The sequence below is a fragment of the Gracilinanus agilis genome, chromosome 1 (genome assembly GCF_016433145.1).
Source record: "Gracilinanus agilis isolate LMUSP501 chromosome 1, AgileGrace, whole genome shotgun sequence".
Taxonomy (NCBI): domain Eukaryota; kingdom Metazoa; phylum Chordata; class Mammalia; order Didelphimorphia; family Didelphidae; genus Gracilinanus; species Gracilinanus agilis.
Genome location: NC_058130.1, coordinates 301,692,196 through 301,710,916, shown reverse-complemented (window position 1 = coordinate 301,710,916; position 18,721 = coordinate 301,692,196). Strand labels below are relative to the sequence as shown.

Genomic DNA, 18,721 nt, shown 5'->3' with positions numbered 1-18,721 from the left:
TGATGGGCTAGTGACTAAAAAGGATAATACTCTCCCAAACTGAATATAATTTTGAGCTATTTGAGCCTCTTCTCCCTCTATGACTCATTTAAGGAATGCTCTGCTTGCACAGATTTATGATTTGACAGAAGTTACCTAATTTCCCTATAACCAGTTATGATAAAGCTATCTTCTTCACACTATCTCTCTTTACTTCATCATTGCCATTCTAACAGGTATTGCTAGCCTTAGGCATTTCCTATTCCACTTAAATCTTGTTTACATTCAATCATTAGTTTTGTAAGTAGTGTCATCTGAACATAAACTTTACCTTATTAAATTCTGAACAAGAGTTTATAAAATAAATAGTGGATGTCAAAAGAGAGGGGAGGTCAAAAAGGGAGTTGTAATCAAATGCATGTAGTACCAGACTCATTTTAGTCTGTCTGCTCTTATAAATATTGTTAGTCTAGTGGATATGGTTTTCAAATTCAAGCTAACTTCTGATCTCTGTTGAATTAATAAGGAGAAGCAGAACATCAAGTTTTTTATCTCTGGCTTAACCCCCTTTCCACCAAACACCAGTTCCATAATGAACACAGATATCAAGTAGCAAAGAAGCTCATTTATATGATAGCAAAGAGAAAATTTACATCACAGAACATATGAAACAATACAGAGCAAAGGAATTTCCCCAATTGGAACAAAATAGGAACTTTACTGAGAGAAAGTGGGTCCTAGATCTCACCTACGGGAAAGTTCACCAAAGATTTTACTATGGTAAGTTGTGGATAAGGGCATGATGAAGACTGCCAGCTCTTCTCCTGCTAGCTTCTTCCCAGAGTCTTTTCCATTTGCCACGTGAAATATGGCTGGTATCATCCATCTTCTCTTTCAAAACTGGAAGACAGAAGTGTCCAAAGTGACTCCAAAGTAACTGTAAATCCTCAAAGAGACTGAAGGGACCTGAGGAGACTGAAGAGACTGCTGCTAGTTAAAAAAGCAAAGCTCTCTTGTTCTCACCAACATCTAACTTCCCCTGTTTCATAACTTATTCAAGTTCTACTTTCTTTAAAAAAAAAAAAAACAACAACAAAAAACAAAACTTCTAAGGCAGTAATTTTCACCTTTTTCAAAGTAACTCCATTGCCTAGCACAGTGCCTTAGTCAAAGTTATGCTTAATAAATGATTGTTGATTCATTGATTGACATATTGAAGCTAAAAGATTCTAAACTCCCCAGCTAGATGAGATCAGTAAGGAAAAATAAGTTTTGTATAGTAAGCAAAAAAAATCTGTTGACTATTTTAAAAATGAAATGAATTTTCATTGCATATAGATAACAATTATAATTGTACCACTTTTTTAAAAAAAGGATACTTCGATGATTTTTTTTCTAAAAAATAAAACAACCAAAAAAAACCCCAAGAATATTTGCTAAATGTTTTATCTCCAGAATCAAACTCATATTTCATTCTTTTAATTACTGGCTCACCTTCATCAAACTTACATTTCAGTGTTTCTCTATTTTTTTCTTATTCTTTTTTTGTCTTTGACTTTTGAACTCTATCAGCTTCTGATTTTTTTCTAACAACTTCTATTTTTGTTTAAGTTTGATGGCCCTTCTTTCAATATTCAAGTGTAAACATACTTTTCAGAAATAGAAATAGCGTAAAAATTTTATTTCAGTCTTCCTTAGATACTTCAGAAGGAAGAGATACCATTTGTCAGAGGTTAGAGATAACATTTGTTCACCTTGAATTTTCAGGAGATAGTGCTATTACACGTGCTTTTATGTTACAGCATTTTAATCTTTCTGTGCTTTAAAAAGATACTTTCAGTTTCCTTCCCATATATGAATCTTGCAGCCAAAGAATAACAGCTTCTTGTCAGGAACTGAACTGTCAAATATGTCTTCATATAAATTAGTGACCAAGTTTTCTCTGTTAAAAGATCCCATCAGTGGAATATATTATCACTCACAACTTAACTAAACCCGAATCTTTGAACAGGATTCTGAGATACTCAGAGGAAGTAGAGAACCAATATAAGTGGGGAAAAAAAGAAGTAATTAAGGTGGAAATGCAATACAACACTGGAGACATTATTTGAAAATAAAAATTTTATTGTACTGAGATTTTACAGATCTTCTCTTGATTGACTGAAATGAACGCATTAATATATAAATAGTTCTCAGACTTAACAGGACAAAATATTTCTCAGTTTAATTAGAATGATAATCCTGAATAGGAGAGAAGCAATATTTTAGCTAAACTGTTCTTGATTGAAAAAATCATCATCATTGAGACTGATAATCCGCACCTTCTCAAAATCCTTAGCTATCCTTCCCCTCCAATAAGATGATTGGAGGTCAAATCAATAAACTTCTACCAAAGCCTTCCTTTATAAAGGGTTTAGAACTTTATAAAGGGTTTAGAAAAGTTCTTTACTTCCATCACACACTCTGTTTGATTTCAACTCTATAAATATCATACTCTCTCTAGTGGCCTCTTTTTTCTCCACCACCCAGAATGCAAGTTTTTTGAGGGCAAAACTATATTTTTCTTTATTTATATTCCCAGATTTAGCACAATGCCTGAAACATTATAGGTTCTTAATGAATGTTTATTGACTGTTAATTAGGTGAGGTCAATGAAGTGTTTACTACCTTGTAAATGAATATATATAAAAATTACTGAATTATTGTATTTTGTATTCTTGTAAATGGAGATGAGTAATTTCGACTTCAATATTATATTGTTGACAAAATTAGATTTTAGCAAGTTGAGGAGGCATTTAGTAATAAAGCCATGTAGTAAAATGGAAAGTGTGATGGATTTAGACTTAGAGGATGTAGGTTAGGTTCTTATCTTGCAATTTACTAGCTGTGTAATCACAGACATCAATTAACCTAACTAGACATCAATTTATTCATATGTAAGATGAGGTGATTATGAGTTTCTTAAGTGCAAATATTGCCTTTTATTTTTCTATGTGTTATCAGTCCATAAAGTCAGAGTGCCTGGCACACAAGTAGGTGCTTAATAAATGTTGACTTACTCATGCTCCATTCTGCTCTAAATCTGTTTATATGAAATACATTTTTTAAATACTCTTAAGGCAATAATAATTTGGGGTATTTTCTCTTTGCTGAATTGTTACCTACTATAAAACTGATGCTATTAATAGCTTTACACCATTATAGACCATTACAGACCAAATTGAAATTTTCAAAGAAAATGAAATTTTTTTTATTCATTCATTATTCTTATGATGAAGAATTTATCATATGATTCACTTTTCTGTGTGTGTGTGTGTGTGTGTGTGTGTGTATGTTTGAGTGTGCATGTATGTCCAAATATGCTTATAGACTAAATTGTCCTATGGTGAATCCCAGGAAGCATGCTCACAAATTCATTAAAATTGAGGAAAGTAGGGACACAGTGCCTCAACAGTTTGAGGATTCCTCCCTTCCTGTTTCTGGCCATGCATTAAAAGGACATAGCTTTTGGTATGACATAGTAAACCCTGAGTTCCGCCTTGGTCCTTACCTGCCCCAAAACAGCATTGGCAGTTGGGGTCTATATTAGATAAAAAGGGAAGGCAGCTTAAGCCTTGATTTTTTTCTCTTAACTTTCTGGTAGCATCATGTAACTTTAGCCTTTCTGTTAGGGTGAATAAATGGACAATTACCTTTCCTCAGCTGAGTGAGTTATAATCTCTTCCAGATTGTAGCTAAAATAAGGTCACTCAGTTAGAAGAGCTTGTGTGAGGGTCTATGGCTTCTTTTTCTAATTTGTGTTTTATTTCCTAAGTGGGTAATCATCTTTCAGTTGGACATGTCTAGGTTTGGAGGTGATCTTTGAAATCTAAGAGACTGGAAATTCATGAATTTTTTTATTTTAATTTTAAAATATTTTTCCATGTTTCCATGATTCATTTTCTTTCTCTCCCTCCCCCCTCTCAGAACTGACAAGCAATTCTAGTGGGTTGTACAAATATAATCACTTGATACCTATGTCCATATTATTCATTTTTGCTATAGAATGATCTTTAAAGCCTAAACCCCAAATCAAGTACCCATATATACATGTGATAAGTGATGTCATATATTTTTCTTTTGCATTTCTACTCCCATAGTCCTTTCTCTCAATGTGGTTGGTATTCTTTCCCAAAAGTCCTTCAGTATAGTACTGGCTTTTGGCATTGCTATTAGTAGCAAAGTCCATTATATTAGTGTTCCACAATGTTTTACTTTCTGTGTACAATGTTCTTCTGGTTCTGCTCATTTCACTCTGCATCAGTTCATTGAGGTTATCCTTGTTCTTTCAGAAATCCTCCAGAACATTATTCTTTATAGCACAATAGTATTCCATCACCATTATATACCACAATTTACTGAGCTATTCCCCAATCGAGGGACAATCACTCATTTTCCAATTGTTTTTTTTTTGCCATCACAAAGAGTACAGCTATGAATATTTTTGTACAAGTATTTCTCATTATCTCTTTGGGGTACAAAACTAGTAGTGGTATTGCTGGATCAAAAGCAAGCATTCTTTTAAAGTCCTTTGTGCATATTTCCAAATTGCCTTACAGAATGGCCAGATTAATACACAACTCCACCAGCAATGCATTAGTGTTCCAATTTTGCCACATCTTCTCCAACATTTATTATTTTCCTTAACTGCCATATTGAGCCCTCTGCTAAGTGTGAGGTGGTACCTCAGCATTACTTTCATTTGTATTTTTATAATTATGAGAGATTTAGAAAAATTTTTATGTATTTATTGATAGTTTTGATTTCTTTATCTGAAAAGTACCTATTCATGTCCCTTGACCATTTGTCAGTTGAGAAATGGCTTAATTTTTTTGTGCAATCGGCTTAGCTTCTTATACATTTGAGAGATTAGACTTTTGTTAGATGTTTTTGTTATAAAAATTTCCCCACCAATTTGTCACTTCCCTTCTAATTTTGGTTCCATTGGTTTTGTTTGTACAGAAAACTTTTAATATCATATAATAAAAATTATTCATTTTACATTTTGTAGTGTTCTCTATCTACTGCTTGGTCTTAAATGTCTTCATTTTCCATATATATCTGACAGGTATACTATTCTATGTTCACCTAATTTGTTTATGATTTCCCTCTTTATATTTAAGTAATTTACCCATTTGGAATTTATCTTGGTATAGGGCCTAAGATGTTGATCTAAACCTAATTTATCCCTTACTGTTTCCTGATTCTTCCAGAAGTTTTTGTCAAATAGTAGGTTCTTGTCCCAAAATCTGGGATCATTGGGTTTATCAAACACTGTCTTGCTATTGTCATTCACCCCAAGTGAATACCATTGATCTTCTATCTCTAAGCCAGTACTATATTGTTTTGATGATCACCGCTTTATTGTATAGTTTGAGATCTGGTACTGCTAGGCTTTCATACTTCACATTTTATTTCATTAGTTCCCTTGATATTCTTGACCTTGCTATTGTCATTCACCCCAAGTGAATACCATTGATCTTCTATCTCTAAGCCAGTACTATATTGTTTTGATGATCACCGCTTTACTGTATAGTTTGAGATCTGGTACTGCTAGGCTTTCATACTTCACATTTTATTTCATTAGTTCCCTTGATATTCTTGACCTTTTGTTCTTCCATATGAACTTTGTAAGAATTTTTTTCTGATTAGTTAAACAAGTTTTTTGGTAGTTTGATAGGTATAGCACTGAATAAGTAAATTAATTTAGGTAGGATGGTCATTTTTATTATATTATCTCATCCTACCCATGGGCAATTGTTTTTCCAATTATTTAGATCTATTATTATTTGTGTGAAGAGTGTTTTGTAGTTATGTTCATATAATTCCTGAATTTGTCTTGGCAATGAGATTCTCGGGTATTTCATCTTGTTTAGAGTGATTTTAAATGGATGAAAAATGTATTTTTAATTGTCTTTCTAACTCTTGCTGCTGGGTTTTCTTGGAAACATAGAGAGATGCTGATGATTTATTGGGTTTATTTTGTACCCTGCAACTTTGCTAAAGTTATTATTTCTAATAGCTTTTTAGTTGATTTTTTGGATTCTCTAGATATACCATCATGCCATCTGCAGAGTGATAATTTAGTTCCCTCATTGTCTTTTTTGATCCCTTCAATTTCTTTTTCTTCTCTAATTGTTACTGCTAGCATTTCTAATACATATTAAATAGTAGTGGCGATAATGGGCATCCCTGCTTCATTCCTGATCTTATTGGGAAGGCATATGACTTATCCTTATTGCAGATGATACTTGCTGATGGTTTTATGTAAATAGTGTTTATTATTTTGAGGAAAGGTCCTCTTATTCCTATATTTCTAGTGTTTTCGATAGAAATAGGTGTTGTATTTTTTCAAAGGCTTTTTCTGCATCTAGTGAGATAATCACTGTACTCCTATCTTTGTCAAGCTCCTAATTTTAACTCCTACATTTCTTGGCGAGCTAGCCAGGAATTTGATTAATCTTTTAATCTTCTGTTTTGAATATTTTACTCATTTGTTATTAAACTATCCCTACTGGAGTTAGTTAGAATTTTTAAGAATATATAGGCAATTTAGTATGGTGCTGGAGATCATGGCACACGTGGTGAAGAAGCAGTTTCCAGCCTATCTCAAACAACTCTCACTCCTGGAGAGCTTTACTGAGCTGACAATTTTACATTGTCTCCAGTTATTTCCATTTTCTGGTATTATTCATTCTGATAGGAGCCTTACAAATTTACCAAATTTATCAAATAGTTTGCCTATTTCTCTCCAACAAGAAAAAAAAACAACAGAAAGAAAGCTTAATTGAGACTTGGATAGAATATCTTGAAAATTACTTCTTTCAACTAGCCCAAATTTTCTCTCAGCTTACTGAAAATACCTCTCACTCTACCTAACCAGCCTTCTCTTTCTGTTCCTCCTCCAATTCCTCCTTTCACCTATTCCATGACAACTCAAGCAGGAAACCAAGAGGAAAAAAAAGAAATAATGTAGCTACAGGACTATTCCCCTTAAGAAAAGTATCCACCTTTAATCATAAAAAAGAGTTAGCTTTTGTGAGACATCAAACACCATTCACCTCTCAAGATATTGAGAAATCTAAGCAGCATACTTCTTCTTTTGAGGATGATTCTATAGCAGTTATCAAAAAGCTAGAGAATATTTGTCAAACATGTGACCTCACCTGGATCGACTTTGAAAACTTCTTACAGGCATTTTTAAATGAAAGAGAGAAAAATAAGATTGTCTTTCTTGTCAATCAGGCTCTGGGAAAGGGAGCATTTCACTGGCCTCAGCAAGACCACAATGGAATGTAAATACTGAAAATGATTACTCAAGACTATGTTGTGCTAGAGAGGCATAACTAAGAGCCATGAGAGCATGTTCTGAAAGACCTAGTTCCTGGACAAAATTTGAAGATCTCAGACAAAAAATTCTGTGAGAATCCTTCCCAGTTCATGGACAGAATTATTGAGCTTGGAGGTAGATATATAGACCTGGATCTGACCAGAGAAAGGAATGTCAGACTGATAAGAAGGCAGTTTGTAAAAAATCTATTGCAGGATGGTCAAGGACTATTTTGTAACCAGCTGAATTGGACTAGTATTGACCTTGAGGAATTAAGGAATATGGCAGTATATGTATATAATAGCCATGAAAAGGGAAATGAAGATAACAGTGACTTGGTAAAGATATTAAGGAATGAAATAAAAGTATTAAGGGGAAAGATTGAAAAAGGACATTTAAATTATGGGATGGCCATGACTCCTTTGTGAGAATCTATAAATCAGATATCAATGTGTTATTTATGCAGAAAAAGTATGCTGAATGAAAAAGGTCAACTTAATGTTAAATGTAGAAGCTGGAATCAGGTGTTCAGAAATAATGGAAATTTAAGGAACAACAACTATTCTAGAAATGATAATAACTATAGAAACAATAACAACAATAGAAACACATTTAGAAATAATAATCTGAATGAACAAAATGAAATGTTACAACAATATATCTGAAATGGGGCTTATCCACACAATAATCAGAATGGAAATCCTCTTCAATGAGAGGAACCTCAGAGAAATTGCTAAAGACCTTTATGAATGTCTGAAAAGGTAAAAAAAGGACTCTGGTGATGGAGTCCCAAGTCCTGGCTTTGATCATGCAAGTGAAAAAGGGGTAGAGATCTCCTGCCCCACACAATAGTTTCACATTTTCCATATTGACATTAATTAGGGCCTGCCAGAAGTGACAATAATTCAGGCAAAACTCCTCTGTCAAGACCAGGTACTGCCCATGGTCTAGTAACATAATTTCCTCCCTCTGGGTTGTGGCATTTTTCCTCAACAGCAAATAGCCAAATCCATTGACAAAGATCATCTCACAATACATTATTCCCAATAGTTGAGAGATATTTAAGGCTTCAAAATTTTTGTACATTTTTGTGATGGATGAAGTAGACTTCCAGAATCAAATTCTTCTTTGCCTCATCCACTAACCATGAGAACTGAAATTCAGGAAATAAGCAGCTGAAACAAGCATCTCCATCAGCATAATGTCCATAGAGCTTTGAGCCTGCACCTTTGGTTGTTGGAACTTCACGGTGATGGTTCTCCCATAATGTAACATGACCTTATGGACTTGGGCAAGGGAGGCTGTCCCAAGTGGGGTGTCCTCAAAACTGTTAAATATATCTTTTATCTTTTTTACCAAGGTCTTCTTGAGTCATCTGCTGGACCTCTTCTATGGTACTTTGTGGGGCCAGGCTCTTCTGGCAGAAGGTAGTCCAGGGACCCCAGGCCCTGGCCCACTTTGATGAAGGTGCCTCACTTGGTAAAACAAAGTTTAGGAAGGTGCTCAGCAGAGAGAAGGGGTACCTTAGATTTGAGTTTTGCATACTTCTCGGGGTCTTGAAGAACTTTCTGTACAGAAGTGTCATAGCTAATGATAGCAGTCATGGCTACATCTCTACCCAATCTGATTGCTCCAAAATCACTGAGAATTAGGAATTTGTTTGTGTAGAGATAAAAAGTACAGGAAGCCACAGCCATGCTTGTCCAAGAAACAATTTTTATGACCCTCCTGGCCATAATGTTGGCTAGTTTCTGAAAAAGAGAACTTTTTTATTTCTCAACTCCCACACTCTGGGTAGGGTCTCAGGTAAGGGGGTAACTCCTTGGGTCTGAGGTGTGGGTTGGAACATCCAGCTAGTTACCAGGCCTCTCTGGAACCAAGGGCCTTTCTTGGACTCCTACACTAGCCTCTGGCCACCCCTAGGCTTGGCTGAACCTTCCCTGCCCCTGCAAATTCAGGAATTATCTTAGTTGGTCTCCTGAATTTCTTTTGTTTCTGGTGGCAGTTATGAAGGTGATCTACAACTGTGGAGGGAGTCCCTGGATGGGATAAGACTCCTTCTTTGCCTATTTTGTCAAATAGTTTATAGAGTATTGGGATTAATTGATCTTTAAATGTTTGATAGAATTCATTTGTGAATCCATCTGACCCTGGTAATTTTTTCTTAGGGAGTACCTTGATGGCTTATTCAATTTCTTTTTCTGATATTGGGTTATTTAAGTGTTCTATTTCTTCTTCTATTAATGTAGGCAATTTATAGTTTTGTAAATATTTGTCAGTTTCAGTTAGATTGCCATACAGAGGTACCTTGACACACGAGTTTAATTAGTTCCATGGCCAAAATCTTAACTCAGTTTGCTTCTGTGTGGAACTGAATTTCCCCATTTAAATAAATGGAAATGCAATTAATATGTTCCAGCCCTCCAAAAACACACAAATATTTTTTCTTATATACTTTTAAATATGAAAATATATTTTATAAATAACAAATAAATATATTTATAGATAATAAGGAAGAATGTAAAGAAATAACCTCGTGTATGAAGTGTTATTTACCTTCACGGTCAGGCGAAGATGCTGGTAGAGGTGTGCTATCTCTTAACATAGCTTACTCTCTACACACAGTAATGTGTGAAACAAGTGTCATTTCATAGCTCCAAAGCACAACCTGTTGCAACTTTTTCTGGCTGTGTCTTTTCAATAAGCTGTTTAATTTTTTCCAAAATCTCGCTTATCCTGATTACCTCATCCACCCCAGGTCCCTCCCCACTAATTTCCTGCAAAACTTCTGCATGCTGCTACTGCTGTAATTCCTTTAATTCCACCATTGTCAAGATCTATGGTTAAAAGTTAAGAAATTTGCCAAAAAAAACTGATAATAAAGACAAAAATAAAAGAAGAAAGCAAAAGCAATTCAATACAGATCCTTGTATGACCAGACAAGCACTGAACTAAATGAGATAGCCTCACATAATTTGTGAAACCTAACATTGGACAGACTATCTAGTAGAGGGTGGAGGAAGCTTGTAATTCAAATATCTGCTTGTGACTTAAAGCAAAAAAATCCAAATGGTGACTGCTTATATCTCAAATTTCTCATGACTTAAGGTGTTTGTGTATCAAGATACTACTGTATTTATTCTCATATAATTGGGAGAAACAGTTCTTAATAATTGCTTAATTTTCTCTTCATAAGAGGTGAGATCACCCTTTTCATTCCTGATTCTGTTAATTTAGTTCTCTTCTTTCTTTTTCTTAATTAGATTAACCAATATTCTATTTTATTTGTTTTTTCAGAAATGCTTTTTAAATAAATCTGTTTTATTTGTTTTTATTTGATTTCCTCCAGGGCTTATGAACATTTTTAAAATTTTTTTTAAAGTTTTGATGTGTTTACTTGTTTCTCATTCTCTGTTGTTGCTTCTGTATGTTACACTTTTCACTTTTTTTTCCCATATAAACTCTCCAGGGTCAAGAGCTGGTTTATTTTTGTTGTTGTTGCTTATTCCTTTTGCAACTAGTGGATTGAGATTCCTGCATATTGGTGGTCATTATTTTCTTCTGTCTCACGGAGCTTTGCCTTGGTATTATTATCTTCCCTTCCAGGGCAGGTAGATCTGTAACGTTCTTTGTGTGATCTTCCTCTACTGCTGCCCTACTGCTGCTGCTGAGCCCCACCTCCTATGGCTGGTATTTTCAAGATTGGGGCTATAGTGTATGTAGCAATTTGTACAGTGTTTTGTCCTGAGTTTATCTTCTTCAGCTGCTGAGGCTGCTGCTGCTGCTACTGCTGCTGTGCGGGAGTGAGCTCCTTGCTATTCCCTGAGTCTCACTGCCCAGGTCTGGCACAGCCCTCAGGGGTGAGTTTATGGTACTTTCAGCCAGTCACCAAGAATTTGGAGAGTTCCCTAGCTATGGTTCTCACCAGCATGGTGAGTGGGAGGAGGGGAAAGCCCTTGTGCAGTTTTGCCCCCATCTCGTATTGCAATCCCCTCTCACTACCTAACTTTCACACTGCATCCAGTGGAAGAGCCCCTTTACTCATCCTGTTTTGACCTCTGTCCTTTTGACAGTATCTTTCAGGGAGAAACTAGAAATTAAGTTAATATCTAATGTTAAAATAATTTGTGCTTGAAATACCAAGATGGGACTGACTTAGTTGATAAGGGTGAGAAAAGGGAACCTACTTCTCCATTCATTAGAGGTTAGGTTCTTCCCCTGGGGGGGAAGGCTATATGTGGCAGTGAAGTCACTGGTCTATGTTAGCAGAGGAAGTTTCCAAATCTGGGAGTTTGATATACCAATGGAATTACAAGACCACTCTGTCTTCCATAAATGTACATAGGACACACATATGTTATGTAGTAATGGTATAGTTATATATGTTCACAAATATTTAAAAATATAAACATATAGCACTAGATGCAACACTAGAATTGCCAGTAGGCCTCCTAGAGATAGTAAGCAAGATTCATTTCAATTTCAAATACATTAATTTTAAATGAAATCAAACATATTCTCACATTTAAGGCAAGCAAGTCCTCATGAAAAATTGGCAAATTTTTAATAAAAGAACTTGCAGTCATTCTTTTCTATTTCCATAAACTCATAAATCAATTCCTGTCTGTCAGCCATTACAAATTTATCAATTCATACCAGTAAATGTGACAGCTGGATATCATTCATATCTATATCTCTGTTAGTGTGATGAACACCATTATGGCCTCTAAGATGTACTATTTTTTTTTTGCTAACTGATTTAGACTTTATAAAACATCAGAAAAGATTTTACCTAAAAAAGAAATCCATCTTGCAAACAATAACAAATACCTCATGTGTTTGCCTAAATTATCTTGGGAAATATTAAGAAGATAATATAGAGACAGTAATATACATCAAGTTAAAGCTATTAGGAAAAAAAGTGAAGCCCCTGAATTTTCTACCTATGCACATACATATATGCACACATCATATATGCACAACATCTTAGAGGAACAGATGATTATGGACACTTCTGAAATTCAAAATTTTATAATCTGTACACCTTTTTATACTCATGGAAAACTAATTTCTGTATAATAAAAATGTATGATTTAATACCACATCCATAGCATTATTCATATATCACAACCTTTGGGGGCTAATTAAAATGATCATATTTCATGGAAAGAGCAAATATTCTTTGTTATATAGTTGCCTTTAACTACTGAGTAAGTTTTAAATGAATGGTGTGTGCCTGCAGCATCAGGAAAAGTAGAAAAAAAGGTTAACAGAATTGCAATCAGGCTAATAAGGTAATATGTTTCATCCACATCTTTAATTTTTTCCCCAACAAAGTTTTTTTGCAAAAGCAATGGCAATCATAGTTATTTGAACATTTCCATTTTTATGACAGCCTGTAGTCCACATCATTCCTCAGACCTGCTGAAGAGATGTTTAGAAAGAGTCAATAAAGCTAATTTTTGTCTATATTTCTTATTGCCACTCATGAAGCTCTGTAATTGAAATGCTCAGTAACAGTTTTCCACCCAAATTCTAATAATGCTCTTTATAATCTTCTTTTTAATATAGTTCCTGAACTTTAGAAAGGTTGTTCATTGCCAAATGTCATATCATTGTGAACTACGGCGCTGGAAAGCCTCTAATTCTATTATAATTCATTGTGTCTTGTGAAAATAGGATGGTCCAATTGGGTTACTGAAAAACTGACTTTCTTCTCTATTCTTTTACCACACCACTAATGTAGGTAGAATGGAAGAAAAAATATTTCAAATAAAATGTTAATATAAATTTAATAAATATATTGTATATGTAACTTGGAACATAGGGATATACCCTCACCATGGTCACTTCCACACATGTTTTGTCCTTCTCAGAGGCTTTGCTTTACCTGTGGAGTGCTAAGCTTATGTCCTGGCCATTTCTAGGGACATCTGTGTTTGGTCTCTTTGACCTAATTAAAAAAAAAGTCAAAGTGAACTTTTCAGAATTATTAAGAAAAAATGTGTCTCTAAAAAATAGATCTGAGAAGACATTCTTAACCTATATATTGTTGGAGGTGAGAGTTCCACAGATATTTTATAATGCACATTTTTTAAAATTTTCTCAATGGATATAAAAATTTTACTCATTTCTTATTTGTTTTAAAAATATTTGTTATATGGGTTGAATTTCTTGGAGGAGGAGAGGAAAAGATGCTGAGGAAAAGTATGATAATATAAAAGAGAAATCAATAAAAAATTTTTAAGAACAAAAACCCAAAACACTTAACCATGATCAACTTACATCCTTAACTATATTCTATATAAAATAGTGTAGCACTTGCTTTTTTAGATTGAGCAAATTTTGATAAAAATGAGATCAAAAGAGGTTATATTTTTAAAATGTTCACTACACTGCTTGGCACACAATAGCTACATACTAAATTTTCATTCCTTTCCTTGATTTCACCCACCACAATATGAGCTATCTTTTTTGCCACATGATCCAGTGGAAAGGGTGTTTGTTATCACTTATATGATTTCTGACAAGTCTCTTAAACTCTCTAAGTCTCAGTTTCCTCATGGGAGGTGGGACTCTGGGACTTGTAAGTTCCTCTCCAATTATAAATCTATAATAAAAAGATCCAATCAAGGTTCTTGAACTTGATTTAAAATATATTTAAATGTAATTGGTTTCCTTTGTAATCCCATATATTTTATAGTGCTTTCAATAATAAAATAATAAAAGGATCTTTAAGAAGTTAAATCTATGGATCACAAAACTTTTGGGAAGGTCACCAAAGCTGAAAAATCTAACTAAAAAAATCCATTCTTTCCATACATGATTATTTAATACATGTGTGTGTCATGTGTCTATGCACCTGATCTGTCAATTTATGAAACTAATGAACAATAAAATTCAGGCTTTTTCTAATAAGTTCTCAGCTCTTGGAAAATTGAGAATTTCTGATTTGCTTTTCCTCTGAAACTCTATAAAAGGGATTTCTGGGGAAAATTATTCTGATTTAATGTAGATGGGTGCAAAAAAAGTGATACAATAACTCTAATACCTTACTCATATTCTGGCAACCTTCTGATTATGAAGACTCAATTGTTATCCTAGAAGTCTTGGAGCGCAAGTCTAAGCTTCATATAATGAATGATGAATTGCCTTCTCATTCAACCAAAGGTCCAGAGTGTTCATAATTCAGGATTGAAAAGTACTATGAGGACAAAGTCCAAAAGTATAAATAGCTTTCCTTAGTAAGAATATGATACATGTATAAAGGGTGCCAAGTGCTACAATTCTCAATTTCATTTTTGACAAGCAAACCAAATATTTTTAGGAATTATGTCACCATTCTTGATAGTTAATAAGAAAAACCATAACTAGATTAAATTTCGTATCTTGGTTTTAGATGCCTTCAATATCTATAGTTAGACAGATAATGAGAAAGTAAGAAGAAAAGGGAACCTTTCATTGAAATTGCAACTCATTAAACACATTAAGATTTCAGTGGGTTTTTAAAGCTGACATAAATCAAGTATTGGTATTGTTCTGTGATGTTGATTCTGACATACAGGTTTTGAACTTTATGTTTTTAACTGAGATAATCCCTCAGGGATTGAAAATATGAGAAATGGGTACTGTCATTGCACAGACTTCTTGGAGGTATATCTAGGGGATGTCCAGGATCCAAATTGACCCGTAGTAACTAATGTGCTATTTTGTGGCAGTTAGTTGCTTATTTTTTTTACTAGATTTGTAATTTCCAACTGTCAAAGTTGTACCTTTCTTTAAAAGTGAGGAAAAAGAAGCATTGCTTATAGCCAGGAGAAAATGCCAAGAGAGAGTGGAATAACAATTCACTTTGACATGAAAGCCTCTTAAAAATAAATAAATAAAGGGAAGAGAGATCAGTTCATTTAAATCATACAAGCATGTACTAAGTATTTAAATAATAAATGAACTAATTTGCATAATATTTGGAAGCATAATTGGGCATTCGTACTTAAGGTTCTTACAATTTGGATAAAGTATTTATTAATTAAAATCCATTCATAATGATTTTATTTATCACCTATTTTTCCTTCAGGTTTGACTAATGATTCCTTTTTTTTTGAAAGTTTCTAATTTTTTTTCTATATTAGATGTCACCAACTAATAATTTCATGTGGAATGCATTTCCAGTGTGTCAACTCTTTCCATGTTACTTATCAGTGATTTGTCTATAATTTATTGGCTTAGAGATTTGTCTGTAACATTGGGAAGTTGTTACTTGCCCAGAATCAAACATTTTCATAATCACCCCACTCAGAATTTCTATTTTCAACTTTTTACAACTTTCCTACAATCTACTTTCCACCATTTACTCTGCATCTAGTGACATTGGCCTTGCTGTTTTGCCTCATGCCCCTCCATCTCCCAAATTAACATTTCTACTGACTGTCCTGCATGCCTGGGATTCTCCAACTCCTTATCTCTGCCTCTTGAGTTCCACAGACTTCCTTCATCTCCCATCTAAAATCCTATCTTCTACAAGAAACATTTCCCAACCCGGCTTAATTCTAAAGTTTTTCATCTGTTGATTATTTCCAGTTCATACTGTACATACCTTGTTTATACATAGTTGTTTGCATATTGTCTTTTCTAGTAGACTGAGCTTCTTGAGGGCATAGACTAGTTTTTTACCTTTCTTTTTATTTGTTAACACATTATTTGGCATCAAGTACAGATAGATTAATGTTTATTGACTGATCTAGTATGTGTCAGGGGCAAGGTTTAAAATTACATCTTCCTGAGGGACAGAGTCAAGAGAGTGGCTTAGATGCAGCAAAAATCCAGAACTCTCTGAAAGTCCTTCCATACCAATAAAAAACAAAGTGCTTTGAAGGGATGGAAAACCAAATCTTACAACAGGACAGAGATGAGGTATCTGCCAGCTGTATTCAACTTAAAAAGTACACCAAAAAAAAGCCTGAATTCTTGAACTCTAAGGTTAAAGGGAAAGGAAGAAGGAATGTCCCTGGACCCCTCCCCAACCTACAGTCCTGAGTTTCCAGTGGTGGCTGGAATATCTGGGTGGGCAATGGTTCTAGTCTAGAGGGAGTGACTTGCTGGTCCAGCTATGCCAGGCTGAGGGCATTGAACACAGATGACAGGGAGGCAGCTGGAGGAAGAACTCAGAGAGGGCATCCTATTTGCAGCCCAAATGCTCCATCTTTCCACTCCCCCTCCCCTCTTCTTGAGGTTTTGGCCTCAAAACTCATTCAGCTCTGCAGATCAACTCTACCCTGGCTTAATCTTATCAATAGGACAGATAAGAAGCCTTAAGAGGGCAGGGAAGTTCAAACTCCAACACCCCTCCCCATAGACTGTGCTGAGAGTAGCTATAAGAATCCAGCTGCTGGGATCTCAGGGCAAAAGATGAAAGAATACTTTCTAACAGGATGGAAAGGCCAGCTCCCTTCAGCCTCTGCATCTTTATTTATACCTTCAACTTTTGCTGCCAGCTGGGGAATATCAGGGCTCATTAATACCATCAGCTTAACCTAGTTAGTCCCCATAGGAACTGTCCTATAGGAAGTCTGCTAGACATTTCCAAATAGCACCTCCCTGAATTCAAAACAAACACAAGGAAGAAGCCCCTTCATGACAGAATAGCCCACACCCACAGATCCAACAAATAACAGAGGAGCAAGAATACAGGCAATTAGAGGGTGTTAAGAAGGAAAAAAAAAATATGAGTAAACAATAGAAAAAGAAAAAAGAAATCATGATCAACAGCTTTTATCCAGGTAATGAACAAATAGCAAATGTAACAGAGGAGGACCAAGGAACACAAAGGAAAAACACAGAAATTCCAGTGAATTAGACACAGGCTTTGGAAGAACTCAAACTACAATTCAAAAAAAAAAAAAAACAAGAGAGGCTGAAGACATTTAGGAAAAGAACTTAAAAAGCAAAATAAGTCATCTGGAAACAGAGGCACAGGAACTAAAATGAGAAAATGGTGTCCTGAAAGCCATAATATTATTTATTTGTCATATCTTTGGGAAAGGAAAGATTTTAAGACCAATCAAGAGTTAGAAAAAATTACAAAATGTAAAATAAATAATTTTGATCACATTAAGTTAAAAAGTTTTTTTACAAACAAAACCAATGCAACATAATTGGAAGGGAAGCAACAGATTGGGAAAAGGTCTAATTACTCACCTTTATAAGGAGCTAAATCAATTGTCCAAAAAATCAAGCCATCTCTCAATTGATAAATGAGCAAGGGACATGAATAGGCAATTTTCAGATAAAGAAATCAAAACTATCAATAAGCACATAAAAAGTGTTCTGATAATTAGAGAAATGGAAATCAAAACCACTCTGAGATACTACCTCACACCTTGCAGATTGGCTAACATGACAGCAAAGGAAAGTTATAAGTGTTGGAGGGGATGTAGCAATATTGGGACATTAATGCATTACTGGTGGAGTTGTGAATTGATCCAACCATTCTGGATGACAATTTGGAATTATGCCCCAAATTTTGCAAAATTATGTGCTTAAAAGATTGCCTGCCCTTTGATCCAGCCATACCACTCCTGGGTTAATACGTCAGAGAGATCATAAGAAAAAAGACTTGTATGAAAATATTTATAGCCATGCTCTTTGTGGTGGCAAAAAATTGGAAAACGAGATTATGCCCTTCAGTTGGGGAATGGCTTAACAGATTGTGGTATCTGCTGGTGATGGAATACTGTTGTGCTAAAAGGAATAATGACCTGGAGGAATTCCATGTGAACTGGAACGACCTTCAGGAATTGATGCAGAGTGAAAGGAACAGAGACAGGAGAACCTTATATAGAGAGATGGATACACTGTGACACAATCGAATGTAATGGACTTCTCTACTAGTTGCAATGCAATGATCCAGGACAACTCTGAGGGACTTATGAGAAAGAATGCTATCCACATCCAGAGAAAGAACTGTGGGAGTAGAAACACAGAAGAAAGGAACTGATTGATCACATGGGCTGATGGGGATATGACTGGGGATGTAGACTCTAAAGGATCATCCTTGTGTAAATATCAATAATATGGAAATTGGTCTTGAGCAATGACACAGTAAAAATCAGTGGAATTGTAAGTATACTATGGAGGGGTGTGGGGAAGGGGAGGGAAAGAATGTGAATCCTGTAATCAAGGGAAAATGTTCTAAATTAATTCATTAGATAAAAATTTCAAAAAAATACCATTCATACTGAAGGAGTAGATGCAACTTCCTTGTACATCCTGACATTTGTTAACCATTGTGACTACATTATCTATTTGGACCTGACACTAGTTATACAAATCGCAGATGTCCTAAATGAGTGAAAGAAACACTAAAAGCACAAA

The 18,721-nt window shown here is 34.8% G+C and overlaps 1 pseudogene; it reads right to left on the bottom strand.

Moving 5' to 3' along the window:
* Positions 1 to 7,330: 7,330 nt before the first annotated feature.
* LOC123251185 lies at positions 7,331 to 9,084 on the bottom strand (annotated as a pseudogene).
* Positions 9,085 to 18,721: the final 9,637 nt, after the last annotated feature.